Here is a 17167-nt window from a genome sequence, read left to right as displayed (position 1 = left end):
ATTTCAAAGTTTTACACCCCTGATCTAGTCCCATATTTTCATTTATTTGTTTTTTTCTTTTTCCTTTTTTGGTTAGTCAATGGGGTTAAGTGACTTTCCCAGGGTCATACAGCTAGTGTTATATGTCTGAGGCTAGATTTGAACTCAGGTCCTCCTGACTCCAGGGCTTAATCTACTGCGCCACCTAGCTGCCCCCACATTTTCATTTTAAAAATGAGGAAACTGAGACCTAGGGAAGCAAAGTGACTTGCACTAGTCATCCAGGTATTGAATGGCAGAGTTGGGATTTGAGTCCATGTCCTCTGACTCGAAATGAAGTTCTCTTTCACGGTGCGCACACTGGTGAAATCATATGTTAATGAACCATGATTTTCTTGATGTTTTGAAGTATGCAGGATCCATTGGATGACTGCAAGATATATCAGTTGTGGGACTTGCTTAGGACTTGGTGGTGTTGGGAGAAACAAATCGCATAACATGGGTGAAAACACAGAGGTTTTTTTTTTGCAGTCAGATCACTACTGATGCCCTGAGGAGCAAGGAGTGACCTTTGGAAGTGACACAGGATTGAAACCAGTGGTAGCTGAGAAAAGGATTCATCCAATTCATCCTTCTTAATAGAGAGACTTCAAATTTGCTGGCTTGAAAGAAGTCTTCTGCTCTGGAGGTCAAGAAAGAGAGTGTTTGCTCCTTGTGGTATTAAAAAGAAGTGAAATAAGGGATTATTTCCCCCCTCATTCTTCAGTTTTACATAATGCTTCTACAATCTCCTCCTGAGATTTCTTTTTTCTTCCTTCCTTCCTTCCTTCCTTCCTTCCTTCCTTCCTTCCTTCCTTCCTTCCTTCCTTCCTTCCTTCCTTCCTTCCTTCCTTCTTCCTTCCTTCTTCCTCCTTTCTTTCTTTCTTTCTTTCTTTCTTTCTTTCTTTCTTTCTTTCTTTCTTTCTTTCTTTCTTTCTTTCTTTCTTTCTTTCTTTCTTTCTTTCTTTCTTTCTTCCTTTCTTTCGTTGCAAGAGAACCAAAGGCTAGAGGTGCCTCGGTTGCCCTGGAAAAACTGCAGGACCCTTCTGGTTTCTTTAAGTTTTGAAAGAGAATTCTGAGAAGAAGCCACATGGCCAAGATGGAGAGAAGGCACATGGGGAGATAGAGGAGAGGCTGGTACTAATACCACTGTGGCAGATAGAAAGTAGAGAAAGCAAATGGAACTGAAATCTCTTGATGTGACAGAGCATGACTGGGACCCACCAGCTGCTGGAGTTGGTAAGACTGGAATCCAATCCACAGCAGCTTTCTTCTCCTTGCTTCTCTGGAGTGAGAAAGCCATCCTCCATTTACCTGTCTGCTCTCTTCCTGTTTTCCTTTCGACTTCAAGGAGGGGCGGGGGTGGGGTGGAGAGGTACAACTAAGCCATCTCCTGGGATTGACGTACAAGTGTAAGTCATTTATTTCAGTGCTTATCTGCCTATGTATGTAACTTGAAGTTGCTATTAAAGTGGATGGTCATTTATGATTATTCCTTTCTAAGCCTCTAAGTGTACAATCTGGATGAGCGAAGGGCGATATTAATCCCAGAGGGCTTAATTTCACTCCCTAGAAGAAAACGAGAGGGTTAAAGGCACATACAGACAAATGGTACAATTTTGAAATTGTGTTAAAATTTTTATATGTATTTTTTTTAAAAAGGAAATGACTTGTATGTAGTAGAGATTTATGAGTTTTATAAACAATCTTTCACTTGGTTTTATTTTTCTTTGTCTATTGAGATGTTCATGTGTTAGTTAATGTTTGTCAGACTCAGAATAACAAAAAATTAAAAAGTAATTAAAAATCAATAAAACAAAGTACAGATTGGACATTGTTTTTATGAAGTTGGTTTTCATCCCTGAGAATAAAGGAAAGCAGAGGGTGACCATAATTGTAGCCATAGACTTAGGCTGTAAAGAGGGCAGGAGGGACATGCTAGGAATATGAGGAATGAGGAAATGGCCTCTCATTCCAAGATTAGAAAAGAAAGTAAAAAGAGACTGACAGAAATGATTCTGTTGAGAGGTAAATAGCTCACTCTTCCACAGCAACCTGCTGTTTAATATTTGTTGGTCTGGTTATAGCAATAGAACTCTATGATCTAGTGATCTGTTTATTCAGGATTTATTTCGGAAAGAGCAATGGGGAACTCCTCCCCCCAACCCTTCTGATCCCTGCTTCCCAAATGAATGGTAAGGTTCTAGGCATTTGACAAACACATCCATATGTATTTGTGTAAACAACATGTCACCGGCTTATGTTATGTCAACTTGTTAATCATGCCGAGTGGTTAGTTTAGTTGAATGGTAAATCAGATGCATATTTTTCAAAACCTCTTCTAGAGAGAGGGACATCTGCTTTTAGGATAGCTAGAAGCAGAACGGAAAAGATGAAATTCAGTGCTTAGAGTAATCTCAATCACTAGTATACCTGACATGACTCTAAGATGACACTTCCCAAGAAGGAGGGTCAACTTTTAGTATCGTAACTAGAAATTTTTCAAAGACTAAATAGGAAACATATTGTACAGACACAGCTGTAGGTATGCACCAGTTAGCTGTTCTCGGTGTAGAAGTACACCCTGGCTCACTCTCCTAGAGCAAGGCATGGCTACATCTGCCTCTCAGGGTTGTAGAATACTTGGAGGGATTAGGGTGGGTCTCCTCTCTACTGATGTCAGCTGAAGCTCCCACAAGTTGTGTTCTTCTCACTGTTAGCTGCCAGTGAGTAGCATCCTAGGTCCATTGAACAACTTAACACTGATTAATTTTTATAAAGTAATATTGTTGTTCAGTCATGACTGACTCTTTGTGTCCCCATTTGGGGTTTTCCTAGCAAAGATACCGGAGTGGTTTGCTATTTCCTTCTCCAGCTTATTTTAAAGATGAAGAAATTGAGGCAAACAGGGTTAAGTGACTTGCCCAGGGTCACACAGCCAGTAAGTTTCTGAGGCTGGATTTGAACTTAGGTCTTCCTGATTCCAGGCTCAGTGCTCTATCCACTTCACCACCTAGATGCCTTATAAAGTGACACTGACTTCAAAGATACTTTGCAAGAACACAAGTACAATCTCCCACCCCCAATGCCTCAAAGTCCCATTCACTCTTATACTACTTTGATCTCTGGGGATAATGGACTCAAATTTAGCTCAATTCCTACATAGCATTGGTCCCACCAAGTTCATTTCCGAAGTCATTGTTGCTTCTGGATGAATCTTTTTCTCAGCTACCACCGGTTTCAATCCTGTGTCACTTCCAAAGGTCATTCTTTGCTCCTCAGGGCATCAGTAGTGATCTGACTGCAAAATACCTCCCTGAATACTGGCAAGCCAGAGTCTTCAGTCCCCGTCACCTAAAACAGAAATAAACACCAAGACAGGCAAAGAACAGAGGTCTGTATTCACAGGGCCACATGGCCTCAGAGGAGAGGAGGCCCAAGGCCTCCACCTAATTGCATTTTCTTTCAAGAGACAACATCTGCAAAGGACTCAAAGGAAGAGCAGAGCAGCCAAACAGAATTGCTCAGAGAGAATGGGTAAAAACAACTTGGGCTTTTTTGAATACCTCTTAAGCTGGTGAAAGAGTCTCCTATTTACCATGTTACTAGCTGACTGGAGGGGGCAGCTAGGTGGTGCAGTGGATGGAGTCAAAAGGACTCATCTTGAATTTAAATCTGGCTTCAGATACTTACTAGTAGTGTGACCCTGGGTAAGTCACTTAACACTGTTTGCCTCACTTTCCTCATCTTTAAATGAGCTGGAGAAGGAATGGCAAACCACTTCAGTATCTTTGCCAAGAAAATCCCCAAAATGGGGACATGAAGAAAATCCACCAAATAGGGACACAACTGAAAAATGACGACTGAACAACAGCAACAACAAAAAGTGACTGCATATACTACACAGTCTGTCTAAGGCACGTCTACTACATGTTAACACAACTCTCCCAGAAACAGGGTCCTCTGCCTCTACATGTGGGGTGATGTCAATGGAGGGAGTACAAGAGATATTAGTTCCTGTTTTATCAGTAAGAATTCTGATTGCAATAACTTCTGATATCCAGAGATTCTCAATTGTGCTTGAGATTAATTCAAGTGAGCAAAACTGATACTTTCCTTCCATTGACCAAAATAAATCTTTCCTTGATTTTAATTAAGCTTCTTTCAGAAGGGTTAGATCAAACACTAATATGAAAATATCACACCTATGGTTTCACATCACAAAGATCCCTAAACCAATATAAAAGGGATAGGATGAACACTTACTTTGTTAAAAAAAAATTCTAGATTATATGTCACATGAGGATTGGCTTATATTTTATCTAAACCTTTTATCACCCTCACTTCCTAGCATCTAGAACAGTTCTCTATCAAGTAGATACATGTTTGCTGAATTGAACTGTTATTATCCCCTACCCCAAATCTCTCAACAAACCCAGCAATCTCCTCCCAACCGCAAAACACCCACAAATCCTTTGGTGTTCAAGGTTTCTCTCCTGATGACATCTGAGGTCCCTCCCCAAGGTCTCCACATGCTGCTTTACCAACTTAATTTATCTTACAAAGTTGATTCAAAGGTACATCTTATGCTGTTCTCCCCAGGGGGTATTTTATGATGTTATAGCTCTTGAGATAGTCAGTGAAGAACATTTTCTTCTAATCCCACTCCACCCTCTGAAGTACAGCCATGAAACAAAATGATAGGACAGTCCTTGGCCTGCCAGCCCAATCTTCTCCATCTCTTCCTATTCCCTGGAAGATCACCAGCCGCTTACCCTGGGTGGCCTAACTCCCCAGAGCTATCTCCCAAGGGGGAGAGCAGAGTCACCCTCCCCCATCTGGATCACAGAGACCAACAGAATTGGATGAAACTGCCCAGGGTGTCAGTCAAATTAAAGAATATTCTTTTAATACTGAATAACCATGTAGGCCTGGCAGCACTCCCTCCGCCTTACAGATGGCAAGCACATGCCGACAGCCCTGCACTCCACATCAATCTCTCTCCCTTTGCTTTCAACACTCTCTTTCAGCTAGGGCTCCTTTCTTGCTCTAGCTCATGATTGTAATGCCTAATTTCTTTTTGGGGAGCCTATGGTACCATGGAGAGGAGAGGAGGGGGTTTGGAGATTCTGCCAAGAGAGGGATAGGAATTCAGAACAGGGGTATCACTAGGTCACTAGGGAAAGGATAAGACGCTAGTTTTGTTAGCTGTTGTGTTTGACTGGATCCAACAGTAGCACCTGTGTGGGGGGCAGAATGGTTTGGTGATTCAAGAAACAAATGGGTGATCAGTTTCTTTGGGCTTGGCCACTCACAGATTTTGGTAATCTTGTATTGTTCCCATTATGAGAATGTTATTATATTTTGTGTGTAAAAGCAAACAATAGCTTCTCTTTCCTTCCTTATCCTCATTCTGAGATTTGAAGTGCTGTAAAAAGGTTTTCTCAAAATGTGTCAATGTGTTAGTGAGTATTAGATGATCATCTGTTGGGGATGTTGTAGAGGGAATTTCAACTCAGGTATAAGTGGGACTGATTGACTTCTGAAGTTCCTTTCAACTCTGAAATTCTGTGATTCTGTTGGCAGAAATGGAAGAGACAAACATTTTATTTATATCCATTTTGTAGATGAAGAAATACACATAAAACAACTATTCAGAACAATTTCCTTCAGGTAAAGGAAGGCTCTGAGACCTGGATGCATGGACTTTTGGGAAATGTAGTCTGGTGTTAGATGTTCTAGTGCTGGAAGGAATGGAAAGATCATGATGGGGAGTGATACAGATGGTAGTATGATTTTAGGAAAAAGGCAAAGCAGGTATGTTGGCAGCAACATGACAGCTGATTATAGATTGGTAGTCAGAGAGAAAGGGAGAGAGAGGAAAAAGGAGGAGAGAGAGAAAGAGAGGCAAACACATGGGGGATATTTTGAGATATGCACTCAGACACTAGAGAGTATATGCTGTAGGCAGCTGGTCTCCCTTTTACCTGATGTTACTGCTTATTCAGACTCCTGAGAAAGGAATGTGTCTAGAATGACACATGCATAAGGATAGTGAGTTCTGATTTCTTCCTTCCCCTTTGTGTGCAGCCAGCAAGAATTTACTATGTAATTTCTCTATTCAAGTTGGTCATAATTTCTGATTTTCATAGTAACTTGAAAGCTTTGTTATCCTTGATATGTAACTATGACTGGTCATAACTGCTATGTGATCCTTGTTTTTTCTTAATTCAATCAATCAATAAATGTTTATTAAGCAATTACTATGTGCTAAGTGCTGGGGAAACAAACAACAACAACAAAAAAGCAAAAGACAACCCCTGCTCTCAGGGAATTTACAATCTAATTAGGGGAACTTAAAATCTAATCAAATGGAGGAGATGCTAGACAGAACTAGTGAGTGCCTTGCCATTACAGAGATTAAAAAAAAAACCCAAGAACAACAGGACAGAGGTTTGAACCTTGGTTCAAAATGCCAGGGTTTGGGGCCCCCCTATAGTTGGGAACTAAACCAAATGGAAATAATTTTATGGTTTTGATTGATTTGTTTAGATAAATTTCCTTTAAAAAGCAGTCTTTCAACTGGGTCCAAGGTCTTCTGCCTCTCAGGCTAAAATGAGATGGTAAGTCATTGATGGTCTGACTACCAGAGAATAGGAACAGGTGGACCACTTTGACTCTTCTTGAACATATTAATAGTGCATTGAGAGTAGTGACTAGGGTATAGTTCCACAGGGTTGGAGGAGAAAAATGTGGTTTGGGAAGAGCAGCACCTCCTACCTTCCAAAGATCCAGGCTAGAAGAGATAATAAGTACTTCTTCCTAACACTTTCATTTCCACCTTTATCTATCAAACCTTGACAGGCAGTGCCACCTGCTGGTTGCAACAAGGCCTAGTGACTCAGTCTCATGCTGCAAAGCAACAGTATAATTGGACATGTCTGTTGATTGCTAGAGCAGTGGGTTGTGGTGCTCCCCGTCTTTAAAACAATTGCAAGTCTTTGAGTTGCAACTTATATAATAAGGAAGATCCTGCTTCACCCTCATCATGTCCATTATCATTACTGTTATTGATGAAATGCTTATTTGTGTGCTCTGCTGTCTCAGAAAGTGTGCAAATAAAATTATGTTGCTATGGTCTTTGCCTTTTAGGGACTTAAAAAAAATCTAAAGAATATGACCCTGGTAAACACAGGCACTTCCTGTATTTCTCCATCTCCCTCTGTCTTTAAAACGCTATGGGTTCATTCCTCCACCAGGAACTAATTTTTTTTCCCTGAGAATTTGTTCTTCTTCTTCTTCTTCTTTTCTTCTTCTTCTTCTTCTTCTTCTTCTTCTTCTTCTTCTTCTTCTTCTTCTTCTTCTTCTTCTCCTCTTTTTTTTTTTGGTGAGGTGATCGGGGTTAAGTGACTTACCCAGGTTCACACAGCTAGTAAGTATCAAGTGTCTGAGGCTGGATTTGAACTCAGATCCTCCTGACTCCAAGGACAGAGCTCTATTCATTGCACCACCTAGCGACCCCCACCAGGAACTAATTTATAGGAATTTCAGAGAATCAGAATTAGGCTCAATGTAAGGAAAACTGCCTAACAATTAGCACTATCCAAAAATAGAACAGGCTACCACATTCTTTCTTACTGGAGATCCTCAAGCAAAGGCTAGACAACCATTTGTTAGGTATATAAAGACATGCCTCAAAGTTTCTCTTAAGCCTTGATCTGGCTGTGTGTGCATACTGATGGGCCAGGAATGGGACTAAATTGAGAAAAGAGACAATGACCTTGTTCCAAGAACTTAACATATGTCAATATTTTTCATGCCCAATTATCTATATACCAAAATGGTTGGGGTTGAAAAGTGAGGGAACTCTAAATTGCATAGTAATTTGGCAGTGTTTGAGCAAATAGGCATTACCTGCTTATTGTCTAGACTTCAGGGAACAAAATTGGGAGATATATGGAATGCAAACCATGAACTAGATTGGGGTTGATCAGGGAGATCCCCAAGTCTAATGACCAGGAAGTTGAATCTGAAGAGATTAAGGGCATAACCCCTTGATTTAAAGAGTTTGGTACCCAGGGCTGAGAATCATCTGTTGAATAGATGAGAGTCTTCATAATTAAAACTCTAAGTGAACCAGACAGAAAAACCTGAAGGGAATTGGGTGTTTGTTGTTGTTGTTGTTGTTGTTGTTGTTATTGATCCTAAGCAAAGATTGCTACCTTCTCTGAAAGAGCTATAGCAACAAAGAGCCTCTGGGCTTCAAATTGGAGCATGACTTCAGGGCATTACCTAACTGGGAGGACCCTTCTTTTGCAATTTGTTATATGGTTTGGAGGAGAGCCACAATAGAGCAGTGTCATGGAGATCCAGAGAGGAGGGTGTCCAGAAAAAAGAGGGTGGTCAACAATATCCAACCCTGGTTGCCACTAGTCCTCAAAGAGCTTATGGTTGAGTAAGAGATGTAAAATATGCACATAGATACAAATACAAAGCAGGGTATGATCAGCATGTATGTCAGATCAGTGTGTGATTAGCAATACAAATTGTTAAGTATTAGATATTAATTTCCTACCATCCCCTCGAGCTATTGCTAAGCTTTTACAAAATGCTACCCATCTTCATTAACTCCACTTGCTTGTTTTCTACTGACTTCTCAGACTCTTACAATTTGGCTTCTATCCTTACCACTTGACTGAAATAGCTCTCTGTCCAAGGTTATTAATGATCTCTTCATTCCTAAATCCAGTAGGCTTTTTTTTTTCAATCTTCATTCTGCTTCACCTCTCTGCAGTGGATAGTATTGGTCACCTCTTTCTTTTGGATACTCTCTGGGTCTTCATGGCATTGTTGTCATGAAATGGCATGATATACTCTGTCAGGCTCTCCTATTTGTGTAATGGGTCCTTTTCAGTTTCCATTATAAGATCATCATCTTTGTCCCGCTCCCCATATATGTGGATGTGCTCTAGGGCTCTGTTCTGGGTCCTCTTCTTTTCTTCCTTTATATTATGTCTCTTGGTGATTTTGTCAGCTCCTATATCAGATAACTAACAAATCTACTCCTCCCCTCTCTCCTTAGCTCCAATTCCGCATCTCTGACTGCCTATTGAGTAGCTCTATCTAGATGTCCCATAGCAACCTCAAACCCAATAAGTTCAAAACAGAACTCCTCTGTTAGTCTTCTCTTAAGTTCCTATCTAGTTCCTATACTTAGTTCCTCTATGTGGTTCCTATCTACTTCCATAGCTTAAAGGAGAACTCTCTGAACCCTCAGTGGATCCCCTTTTCCTTTCACACCCCCTTCAAGTAACCTATCCAATCTATAGCCCTCTTAAAAATCATATCTCAGTCTCTAAGTGTTCATTTGATTTCTCATTTTTAAAGTTTTGCCCGTTTTAGTCATAAACCAGCTACGTGCAAATGAAGTGAGGCACAGTAATATTCTGCGGCCATATGTCCACAACATGGTCTTCCTTTTCTTTAGTGTCCTTAGAACTGTGTTTTCCATTGCTCGTAATTCTCTCTCTCTCTCTCTCTCTCTCCTCTCTCTTCTCTCTCTCTCTCTTCTCTCATTAAAGATCTTTCTCTGTCTTTTTCTATCATCAAACTCTTCATACACCAGTGAGGAATTCAGCTACATCATACACAAAGCGATTTGAATCTTTATATTTAAATCACAGTTCATTTTCTCTCCCAAACTGCACAAATACTATCTGAAAACTGGTTTCCCCACCCCACCTCCAGACACATAGAAATTTTTCTTTTTCTACTTCTTATAGATATCAAAATGTTCATTTATCACAGTGGTAATATCCTATATATTTTGACAGTTCATATGAATCTTTTCCTTCACACAAAAATATTTTTTCATCACTAAGCTGTTCCAGATGAGATCCTTAAAGAAACTGTACATGTGTTTTCTCAGTCCTGTAGGTGATATTTCATCTCCTATCTCTATGCGTTTGTACAGATTATCTATCCTTCATTCCTGGTATTCTTTCCTCTCTCTCATCTCCTTTTCTTGGAAGTCTTATATCCCTTCCAGGTTCATTGCAAATGCCATCTCCTACAAGATGCCTTTTCTAATTCCTCCAGTTGTTAGCATCCTTTTAACAAATTGCTTTCTACTTGTCTGTGTACACAGTCCTGTTTCCACTCCTGCTCCTCCCATATGAGTTTCTTGAGGTTAGGAAAAAGTTTTATTTTTGTCTTTGTGTCCCCAGAACCTAGCATAGTACCTGACACATAGTAGGTGCTTAATAAAGGCTTCTTCAGTTGAATCAAATTGAGAGATTGCTTCCAGCTGGGCAGATGAAGGAATGATTCATGGAGAAGAGGTAACTGAGCTGGGTTTTAGAGAACTCACAGGATTCAATATGTGAAGACATGAAGGGAAGGCATTTTCTACAGAGGGAATGTCATGGACAAAAATGCAGTGGTGAGAAAGCACAGTTTTTTAATTAATGAAAGATCCCTTTCCACTTTTTTATTTCATCAAACTCTTCCCACACAAATAAGGAATTCAGCTACATCCTTCACGATGGGATTTGAATCCTTGTATTTAAAATACAGTTTGTTTTCTTTCCCAAACTGAGCAATGACAACTATTCTGGTTTTGCTAGACTTCACGGTGTGAATAATAGACTAGTGAGAAATTATGCTGGGGATTTATATTAGAGTTAAGTTGTAGAGGGATTTGGAAGGTTAAAGAAGGTTAATCAATAAACTGCTATGTACTAGGCACTGTGTTAAGCACTAGGTTTAGAATTTGGACTTCATTCAGTAAGCATTGTATAGCCACCAATAGACAGGATAAACTAGAGACCAATTAACAGGTAATTATCATAGTCCAGGAAAAAAGTAATGAATGAGGGGCCAAATAATATGATATAAAAGCAGCAAACTGAATATGAAATCATGCAATGAAGTATTAACCCCAACAAAAACAATTTAAGGACAACTAAGATATAATTTTTAAAGTAGCAATTTATTTTAGGGGAGAGAAAGTGCTGCTCCTTCTTAACTAGAATTTCCAGTTTTTAGTTATTCTCTGAAATCACATCTATTCTGTTTTTTTTTCCTTTTGGTCTTAGGTCCTTGATTTTGCAGTAAGTAGTCACTGTACATGATATTGTTTATCCTTATACTAGGTATAAGAAATCATGAAGCATGTAAGCTGATCTAAGGGGTTCCAGGAATCTGTGGGAAGCTTCTCATGAGCGGTTTGGTGGATCTCACGGGTAGAGCTCTAGACATCACATGGATGGTTTACTCCCAGGGGCAAATTCCAGGCATTGAACATCTGAGTATCCATCTGTCACATTCTGCAGCCAAAGGGAAAAAATCTTCCAGAGAACTGCACAAATTGTTATTTTTTTGTTGAGCGGTAACAAAACCAGCTCTCCATAAAGCTTTCCCACACATTGTATTTGAAGTCTGTTTTCATGCTGTTTATTGGCTTTCCTGTAGTCATTTATACTACTTTTGCATTTGCTGAGCTCCTTCTTCCAAATGACTTCTCTTCTGGTTACTTTTAATGTGTCCCTCTTTCTTCAGCTTAATTCTTTCAATTAATATCTTTGTGGGTGAAAAAGTACATCCAACTAAATTCTCCAGGAAATTGTCTCATGGACAATGCTGCTGGCAGAATTGAAGGTTAGCCTGGGTATACTTTCTTTACAGTTTTCAGAGGTAAAAGGAAGAGCAAAACTGATCTGTCCCCCCTTACTCCATTTTTATTTTGGCTTCCCTTTTCAGTACCTTATATAATTCCCTTTCATCTATTCTATTTTTATTTTTTGTCTCTTTCCTTCCCTTCTTTCTCTTACTATATCCATTATTGGTCTCTTCTCTTCCTTCTTTCTGTCCATTTTGGCCTCCCTAGAAAACTCTCTCTGTTTTTTCTGTCTTTCTTTCTCTGTCTGTCTCTGTCTTTATCTTTCTCCCTGTCTCACTTTGTCTTTGTCTTTCTGTCTGCTTCTCTCTCTCTCTCTCTCTCTCTCTCTCTCTCTCTCTCTCTCTCTCTTTTCTCTCTCTTCCCCTTCCACAATTCTTGCCTTTTCTTATTTCTTTCTTTGCAGCTTCTCTGATCTCTGAAGACTACCCAGACTTTGCAAGAAGCAGCCCCACCCCCTTCCAAGTCATTGACTGACCCAAGATGATTTTTCTGGCAATTTTTTTCCCTTTGGTCTAATATATTAATCTAGGAGGGTTCCACTCTAATATAATGCTATTTCTGGTGTATGGGGAAAGTTTGTTTTGTTGCCCAGGTTTCCAGCTGGGTGGACTGAAGCAGAAGGAGGTCAGAGTGACTCCTTTGTCCAACATGTCACAAGGCAAGTCAGCAGTCAGGCAGGGTATAGAACCAACCCTGGCTTCTCCCTCCCACTCCTCCTCCTTCACCACCTCTTTAGGCCAACAGTGAGCAATTGTCTCCATTGGTAAACTTAGCTAATACAGGAAGTCCAAGAAGTCATAAGTAAGTCATTCCCCACCCGCTCCGCCCTAGAAATTAATTTGCATACACATGGCTTCTGGTCCCTAAAGAATTAGCTAAACTTTGCATGAAGGAGTCCCCTTCATGTCACTGATTGACCCAAGATTTTTTCCCTCCTATTCAGTTCCCAGAGGGACAAACAGATCCTTATCTTAGAGCTCTTTCTTTTCTCCCTTCTGGTTTTTGGGTAACAGGCTTAAGCCAGTGTGTTGTAGTGGAAAGAACACTAGACTTTAAGTCTATAGTTGGAGCTAGGTTTGAATCCCAGCACCACTATTTACTAACTGTGTAACCTGCACCAGTCAATTGAACTCAGTAGGTCTCAGCTTCTTTATGTGCAAACTGGAGTGGTTGTACTAATTGGTGTCTAAGGTTTCTTCCACCTATGTGATCTTAAATTCAGAGGATAGGTCAAAGATGCTCTTTCTTAGCAATGTTCTTCTAAAAAGCAGCCTAGCTAGTAAGTGCCTGAGACAGGATTTGAACTCAGGTCTTCCTGACTCTGAGATCAGTACTTTTCCCACTGTGCCACCTACTTGCACAGTGAACATAAATAGCAATTGTTTCTGTTTTGGTCAGAAACGCTGAGGGTCTTCCCCAACCAGACTGATTTTTTGGGGGGGACTAGGTAAAAGAGGCCACTCTTTGCCTCATTTCTTACCTAGCATTAACTACTGAATGGGTGTTGCCTCCTTCAAACTGAGCCCTGGGAGAGACCGTAGCTTGAAAAGGCCAAGGTCTCCCACAGAGTGTAGGGCCCTCTGCAGTCATCTTGGTCTATATCTTGCTATTAGACCAAGAGCTCCAGAGGAGAGTAAGGCTGGTGACTTTGAACATCTCTCCCTCACTTAAATCTAATTCACTTGCAAGACATGGCATCACCTCCCTGATGTAATGGTACTCTTCAAGAAATAAGGACAAACAACAACAGTCTTCTAAAAAGGATTTATATCATCTTAGCAAGAATACTAATTACTAACAATTACTAAACACTAAGAATATTAATTGCTTGACTTGAACACTAGTATTATATTCAACCCTGGTGAAGTATATATGAAGCCGGAACGTATCAGAGTGAGACAAGTAGAAAACAGGAAAAGGAATTTGAAGGGTTTAGAATAACATTGCAAAGTAAGTATTACAATGGAAAAGAAAAAAAAATTGATGGTTATAAAGTGGAGACTTTATATAGCCAATTTATAAAGTTATAGAGGGGAGACTTCTGTGACATCTTTTGTAAAGTGGCTAGAAAGCTGGACTTGGAGGCAAGAAGATGAGGATTCAAATACCACCTTGGACATTTTCTAGCTGTGTGAACCTAGGTAAATAACTAAAATTCCTGAACCTCCTCAGTTCCCTAAGACTTACAGACAGAACGTCTTCTGCACTGGTGGATGGAGTTCCCACACTAACAAAATCACAAAATCAAGATCTTTGGCAAAGTGAAGGTTAAAGAGATCAAGTAGAGAGAAAAGTGTGGGAAGAAGTAATGTATGTCCTTCATGTAGCAGATGATGGGTACTGCAGGGCTTGCCACTCCTTTCTCCTTTTCCCCTTAACTCCCTATACCATCATCACCACTCTTGCCCCCAAGGGGTTATATAGTTTCAGGTGTTTTCCAGTGCTGTCAAATGACTCGTGCTGATTGAACTAAATTCCCCTGCACCTTTAGGTTAGGAGGCTAGCGCTGAGGATAGAGAAGGAAGAATAGTGGAAGCTAACAGTTGCCCATTGGCACTTGGTAGTCCTCATTCACTTTATCCTCTACTGCATTTGAAACTAACTGTTAAACATCCCTTTTTGAAACCTTCTTCTCTGGCTTCCGTGTCACCGTACTCTTCTTTTTCTTTTTAATTTTGAGGCAATCAGAGTTAAGTGACTAGCCCAGGGTCATACATAAGTGTCTGAGGCTGGATTTGAACTTAGGTCCTTCCAACTCCATGGCCAATGATCTATCCACTGTGCCACCTAGCTGCTTTGACACTGTACCTGTAAGTTCTATTTCTACCTTTGCACCCACTCCTCAGTCTCTTCTTCTACCATTTCTTCCTTCTCCTGTCCCCTACATGTAGGTATTTCCCAAGATTTTTCATTTCCCTCTTTATACTCTCTTCCTTGGTGATCTCATCTACTGCCATGGCTGAAGCCTCAATCTATATTTCAAGCCCCAAATCTCTCTTCTAAACTTTAGGTCAGCATTTGGAGCTCCCTACTGGGCATGCCCACTTAGATGTTCTGCTAGCACTTAATACCTGATATGTCCAAAATTGAACTCATCGGCTTTCTCCCCCAAATCTGCTCTTCCTGGCTTTTCTAATTCAGACAATGTTAAAATTGTCCTCCCAGTTACCGAGGCTTAAAAGCTTGGCATCTTTGCCTCTTCTTTATCCCTTGCTTCCCAAACCTACCCCACTCCGATACAATCTAATCAGTGGCTATGTCTTATAATTCCTACCACAATATTTCTTATGTTTTTCCTCTTTCATTCTTGCTGCCACCACTCTACTAATGTTGTATCTATGACCTTTATTCCAATGACCCACACCTCTATTCCTTCTCAACTACCCACTGGAATAGTCAGACTTATTATCATTCGAAACTTCTCTAATTTTTTTTTTTTGGCAATTGTGGTTAAGTGACTTGCCCAGGGTCACACAGCTAGTAAGTGTCAAGTGTTTGGTCTGAGTCTGGATTTGAACTCCCGTCCTCCTGACTTCAGGGCCAGTGCTCTATCCACTGTGCTACCTAGCTGCCTGTCAAGATTTTTACTTTTGAAATTTTAGTTGGTTAGTCAAGTTGGTCATTTCATTAGTGCGTGTACTAGTACCCTCGAATCCCTCCTCCACTTGGCTTTTCTTCCTTTTCCCCTTGCCAATATGCAAGCCAGGTAACCTTTACTGTATACTTTTTCTGCTCTTGTCCCTGGGGCTATTTAGTATTATTGGAAGAATTTACCAAACTCTCCTGATTGGTCCCACCACAAATTCATTCTATATAACCTCAGCTTGGTCCTCACCACTGCTTTGAAATCATAGGATCATAGATTCAGAGCTGAAAAGGACCTTATAGGTCGTTGAGTCCAGCCTCATCATTTTATAGCTGAGAGGGGTTAAGTGACTTGTTTTAGGTCACACAGCCATTAGGTGACTGAGATGAGACGCAAACCTAGGTCTTATTGACACCAAGTCCACTGTATTTCCTCTCCAAGTCTTTATGCTGTCCTTGTAGTGGACTCCCTATTGTATTTTCCACAGTAAAAATTCCAGATCTATTAAAGCCTCCATGACATTGTATTGGTCCATATTTGCCTCTTATTTCTCCTTCTGTTGCTTCCAACATACTGAGGAATGGTAGTCTTTGTCTTTGGTTCACTTCACTTTTCTCTCTCAAGGAAAAGAAGGAAGCATACAGCGTTGGAGTTAAAAAAAAAAGCACAAGATTTTAGATCTAGAGTTGGTGGGGATCTCAGAGTTTAATCCCCTCATTTTACAGAGGAGGAAACTGTGGCATGGAGAGACTGAGTGATTTTCCCAAAACCACACAGCTGGTTAATGTTAGGGACAGAGCTGGGACTCCATGTCAGGTCTTCACACCACTAGCCTAGAGCTCTTTCCGATGCACCATGCTGCATCTACACCCTCTTCCTTGTCGATTTCAAGCATTCTCATGACTTCAAAATATCTACATTAATTAAATCATGCATTCATTGAAATATCAAGGAAGAAGCATTGGCCTTCCAGACTGAAGACGGTTTGTAGGTCTCATTTGGATGCCTCTTCAGTATTCTATGCATATTGGCTGCTGTGATCCAAAGACATTTATAATCTTTTTATACCTCAGGAATATCCCTAGGGTTTATCTAATAAGTATAGACAGAATGTAATCTCTGTTGAGAAGGAGTTCTGTCACTAGGATTTCCTTAGGTTGACAAAGTCACAGATCCTTCACAGATTTTCATACTACACATACGGTGTCATACTAAGTACACGTGTTCAGTTGTTTAGTCATGTTTGACTCTTTGTGACCCCATGGACTATGACATGCCATGACTTGAGGGGCTAATCTTTCAATGTCATGTCTTTTAGCATTTTAATACTGTCCATGGGAGTTTTCTTGGCAAAGAAACAGGTTGTTTGCCATTTCCTTTTCAGTGGATCACCTTTTGTCAGAACTCTCCATACAACCTGTCTGTCTTGGCATAGCTCATAGCTTCATTGGACCATGCAAGACCCTATGCCAAATCAAGGCAGTGATTCAGGACCTTTGAACTAGCTGTCTCCTCTTCCTGGAATGCATTCCCTCCTCCCCTCTATACAATATTTTCTTCAAGACTTAGCTCCAGCTCTATCTTTTACAAAAAGTGTTTCTTAGTCCACTGTCACTTGTGTCCTTCTCCCCTATATCTCTATATATCTATTCTTTACATATTATCTCTCCAATAAAATGTAAGCTCCTTCAGAGCACTATTCATTTCATTTTTTTGTCTTTGTGTCACCAAAGCCTAGAATAATACGTGGCCTATAGTAGGCAATATGCACTAGTTGATTGGTTGATCCTAAGACAGAGGCCATTTCATATATTTTCTATATTATATTGCTTATTGGAAGGTAATCTGGGCCCACAGCTATTAAATGTAGTCAGAAATCTATA

This window comes from Phascolarctos cinereus, unplaced genomic scaffold (assembly GCF_003287225.1).
Source record: "Phascolarctos cinereus isolate Bilbo 61053 unplaced genomic scaffold, phaCin_HiC Scaffold_4;HRSCAF=312, whole genome shotgun sequence".
Taxonomy (NCBI): domain Eukaryota; kingdom Metazoa; phylum Chordata; class Mammalia; order Diprotodontia; family Phascolarctidae; genus Phascolarctos; species Phascolarctos cinereus.
Note: the sequence above shows the minus strand (reverse complement) of the source record.